We start from the raw sequence: 5,021 nt of genomic DNA on the forward strand, positions 1-5,021 counted from the left end.
CAGGGCACTGTGCCCCACCCCTCCCACCCCACCCTAAAGACTGACTGGAAGCTGGCTGTGCAGGGGCCTCCGGGGTCCCCCCTGTGAGCTTCCTGGGCCAAGCGCGTTTCTAACGGTGAGCACATCGAGGTAGGCATGGTGACTTTCCAGACGGGCAAAGCAGGGCTCGGAGAGGTGGAGTGACTTGCCCAGCTAGTGGCAGCAGACGCCAGCCCAGAAACTCACACTTTTTCCACTACCCGGGGCCAAACCTCTGATTGATGGTGGCTGTAATTTCATCAGGCCTCTGGCCCCAGGGGACGTTGTGGTGGTGGCCTGGGAGCTTTCTGGAACGGGATCCTGCCGATCTGCCTGGTTGGTGGTTGCTGAAGGCTCCAGGGGCCCAGAGCTTATTTATCTGCACTGGACCAGATGTGGCCATGCTGGAATCTGCTGTCTCAATGCTGGGGGCCTACGGCCCAAGGGAAGGTCCCGTGTCTCCAGCTGGCACAACCTCATGGGGGCTGGGGGCATGGTGTGGGCAATCCGCATTCATCCTGGAATGTTCTGGAATCAGGATGTTAAACTTACCAACCTCAGAACTAGAGGGAGCCTTGGCAGTTATCCAGCCCACCTCCCCCAGTTAACAAATGGGGAAACTGGGCCCAGAGAGGGCCGGGGACTTGCCCAGGGGCACACAGGCTGTGCGCCTGAAGTGACCCGTGTCTTCGCTGAATGACTGTTGGGAGGTGTGGCGGTCTCCCCAGCCGTGTCTGCTTCTTTCAGTATCGGGAATCTGGGTTTTACTGCAGAGTGGGGAGGCCAGCAAGATGTGCTTCTGGTTGCCCGCCTTGCTCCTGGCTCTTGCTCCCTAGTGCTCTCTGCTGCCCTAGGCCGCAGCTCCCCCCAGCCTAAGTGTCTAGCTTGTGGGTATCACCCCTCTGAAATCCCATCTCTAGCCTTCACCCACACAAGGGCATTTTCATAGGGGCCTTTCTGAAGACACTGCCTTAGAGTAGCTCTAACATGGGATCTTTAGGCGCAACGAGGGCAGGTTTGGGGGGACCTGAGTGACTTTGGTCCAGGCCCTATGCCTCCCTGGGCCTCAGTATCGCTATCTGTGAGATGGAGATGGGGTGGACATCTGGGTTTCTAAGCACCCTTTCCAGTCCTGACATCTCAAGACTGCCCACAGTGGGAGCAGCTGGGACCTGGGTCCCCAGGCCGGGGCCATCTGCTGCTTCCCCTCCAGGCGGCAGGAGTAGGGGCGGGTAACGGGAACAGCGCAGTGGAGAAACGGCGAACACCTGTAGCCCCGCTGAAGGCGTGTGATTGGTGAGAGGGGCGGGCGGGAAGATGGGTCACAGATTCTTCAGCGTCTTCAGGCCCTGGCTGTCTTCCTGGGGAGGGACAGGAAGAGTTGGGCTATATTTACTTCTGGGGATGGTGTGGGGAGGAGAGGACTTAGTGGGCAAGGGGCCGGTGAACTGGATGTCCCACAGCTGAGCATGGACAGCTCAGGAACAAATGCTCCTTCCCTTCCTCTCCCGTCCCTTCCCCTACCCTTTCTATACTTGGTCCAGACAGTCTGGCCTAGGTACCCACACACGGTAGGTGTCAGGTGAGCTCACAGATAGAGTGAGTGAGTGAGTGAGTGAGTGAGTGAGGGAAGGAAGGAAGGAAGGAAGGAAGGAAGGAAGGAAGGAAGGAAGGTAGGTAGGTCTTGGAGTTCAGAGACCTGGCCCAAGAGTTGGGCAGACCTGGGTTTGGATTCTGCCCCCACCAGTCTCTGGCTGGGTGACCTTGAGCAGATTACTTAATGTCCCCAAACTTCATTTCCTCATCTGTAACACTACAGTGATACATCACAGAGTGTGAGGAGTGTGACCTGAGTCAGTGGAAAGACCGTAGAATCTTATCTGACACTTAGGACTCCCCAAATTATAACTTCTGATGATTTGCACTAAAGATAGAATGATTGGGTCAGCCCCTAACCTTGCCCTTCAGCATACATTTACCGAGCATCTGGAATGGGCCAAGCACTGCTGAGGGCCCAGACGCAATTGAGGCCCAGTCTCTGCTCTCAGGTTGCGTGTAGTTTGATGGCCACACAGCCTTGAAATACCACTGAAAGTGCTCATAACAGCCATTACCGAGAGCACAAAGGGCTGTGGGAGAGGTCCGGTCTGCCCTGAGCTGCAGGTCAGGGAAGGCTTCCTGGAGGAGGTGGGCTCCACACTAAGCTTTGAAAGAGTTTGCCCTTGGTAAAAATTCACCACGGGCAGAGAAAACATGGCAAAGACATGAATGGCTTGCTTGGGGGACACTCAGAGTCCAGTCCCTGCTGCTATGTCACTGTCGGCCCGTCTTCTCTGACTGCCATGGCATGAACAGCGTCCTCCCCGCGCTGTGACTCCCTTTCCCCCAACACTGCTTCATTTTGCTGCCTTCTCACCTCTCGTCCGGATAAATATTTACTCGATTGTGTGTTTCTGGTTTAGCTCTCTCTCCCAGAACACCGGCCCCACAAGTGCAGTGTGACAGGTTCAACTGTGTCTCCTGCCAGATTCATATGTTGAAGCCCTAACCCCCAATACCTCAGGATGTGGCTATTTTGGGAGACAGGATCTGTACAGAGGTAATCAGGCTAAAGTGAGGTCATTTTAACCCGACCCGATATGACTGGCATCCTTCTAGAAAGGGGAAAGTTGAAGACAGACGCAGAGGCTGGGAGGGTGCCGTGAGACTGTGGTTATGCGGCTGCAAGCCGAGGAACCACCAGAAGCTAGGTGTGCGGCTTGGCACAGATCCTCTCTCACAGCCCTCGGGAGGAACCGGCCCTGGTGACACCGTGACCTTGGACTTCTGGCCTCCACAGCTGTTAGACAACACAGTTCTGATGTTTAAACTCCCGGTCTGTGGTACTTTGTTATGGGAGCCTGAGCAAACTAAGATAGGCACAGATTTTGTTTTTTATATTCCCGGTCTAGAACAGGGCCCAGTTTTTAGTACGGAGCACAGTTCACAGTTCTTGAATGAATGAACCTTGGGTGTGACATGCAGGAAGTGAAGGAAGTGAGAGCAAAAACCAAAATGAATAAGATGGTGAAGGTTTTGAATGCCAGGGTGAGGGTTTGGGCTTTCCCTCCACAGGCAGTGGGGAGCTGCTGAGGGTGTTTCAGAGGCTCCCTCCGGCTTCACTGCACAGGCTGGACTCGAAGGGGCCAAGTTGGAGGCAGGGAGGAATAGGGCAGGATTGAACTATTGTACAGGTAGAGGTGACGAGGGCCACCTCTCGGGTGACAGTGCAGACGGAGTGGAGGACCTGCAGAGGAGGCCAAAGGTGTGCAGACAAGTCTTACCAGCTGCCTTTCTTTTCTTCTTTTCCCAAAGATCTTTTGCCTGATCCTTTGATCTTTTGCCTGATAAATCCCATCTTTCTCATGTCCAGTGTGCAAAGTTCATGGGACTTTGGGGGCATTGCAGATCTCTCCTTGAGGGAGTGGGGGAAGAGGGCTGTTCCCAAACTGCTCACTGTCTAAGGACAGGGTCCTAAAACAGATGCTAATGGAGCTACACTCAAGAGAGCGCACAGTTCAGATGGAGACAGAGCCCTGTTTGGGGAAACTCTGGTCTGAGGGAGGCGATAAGATCTGTGCCATGGGAGAGTCCTCGTGTGATTGGGAGCTGAGAGGAGGCCTGGGAAGGCTTCCTGATAGAAGTGGGCTTGCATGAAGTTTGGAGAAGGAGGGGATACTAATATGGTGGAGAGGAGGAGTGGGCAGAGCAGGAAAGGACCCAGGGGCCACCTTCTCCTTCCCAGTCCCAGGTGAGCTACCCTGGTGCCTGGACACACAGGTGACCAGCACAGCCTTTCAGTGGGCTAACTAGCCATCACAAACCACCCACTTTTAGCAAAGAAAAAACAAACCTGTTGACAGGGGACAGGAATAGCTTCTTCATTCCTGCTGCTCCTTTCCCCCCAAACGTCTCAGCAGGCCCTGGGCCTGGAAGGCAATGCACGCCCACAGCGCCCTCTGCTGGACATTTGTCAGAACAGCACTGCAGGCTCGGGGCCGAGGCGTTTGTGCAAGCAGCTCCTGGGGTCCTGCTCTGGGGAAGCCCGTTCCTGAAGCCAGGAATGAAGCACAGACAGGAACCGGGTCAGCGCCTGGGAGGGTTCATATCTGCAACCTGGAGGATCTTGGAGCTTATGAGTAGTATAGGGGATGGTTAGTTCTGCTTGGGTGCCTAAGGGAGTCATTGTAGTCAACTCCCCTGCCCCCATACATCATCGGGGGCTTAGGAGCTGGGGTAACGCTGTCCTGAGTATCCAGCCCCTCCACCCCTGGACTAGGAGAGGATGCCTCTCAGCAGATTACCTGTGTCTCATGATATCATGGAGGATGTGTGTCCCTTACTTCTGCCAGTCATGGATCTGGGGTGGCTGGACTTTGGGTGGGTGGTCTGGATGCTTCCAGGAAAGATTCATGGTTGGGAGATTCTAGGTGATGCTCAGATAGGGACCACGACAACTGCTGCTGGGTGGCAGAGCAAGAGAGCTGCAGAGCCAGGCTGGGACTCAGCTTCACACTTGTCCCCCGTTTCAGACCAGGATAAAGATTAATTGAGCCAAGGGAGCCCAGGTTTCCCAGGGGGCCGGCAGTGCCTTGGCAGAGACTGGCAACCATAGGACAGAGAGCTCAGGAGACCCAGAGACCCAATCCAACGGGCTCACTTCATTCTCTCCTTCTAGAGAGTTCCTGGAAAGAACCCAAGGGCTCTGAGTCCTTGCTTTTTACAGTGTGAGGGGCTAGGACCCTTATTGCTATCCCAGCAGGACACGGACACACACACACACACACACACACACGCGGCTTTTCCAGTATGCACAGTGGGAGGAGAGAGCAGAGAAGCTCATTTCTTACAAAGGTGGAGGCAATGCCGGCTCGTATATCAGTGAGGTGCTGACGGCACTCGGGTCCCCCAGCAGCCTACTTCAGTGAAAGCCTTTCCCCAGCGAAGATCACCCATGGGGGCCA

This window comes from Miniopterus natalensis, chromosome 9 (genome assembly GCF_054644295.1).
Source record: "Miniopterus natalensis isolate mMinNat1 chromosome 9, mMinNat1.hap1, whole genome shotgun sequence".
Taxonomy (NCBI): domain Eukaryota; kingdom Metazoa; phylum Chordata; class Mammalia; order Chiroptera; family Miniopteridae; genus Miniopterus; species Miniopterus natalensis.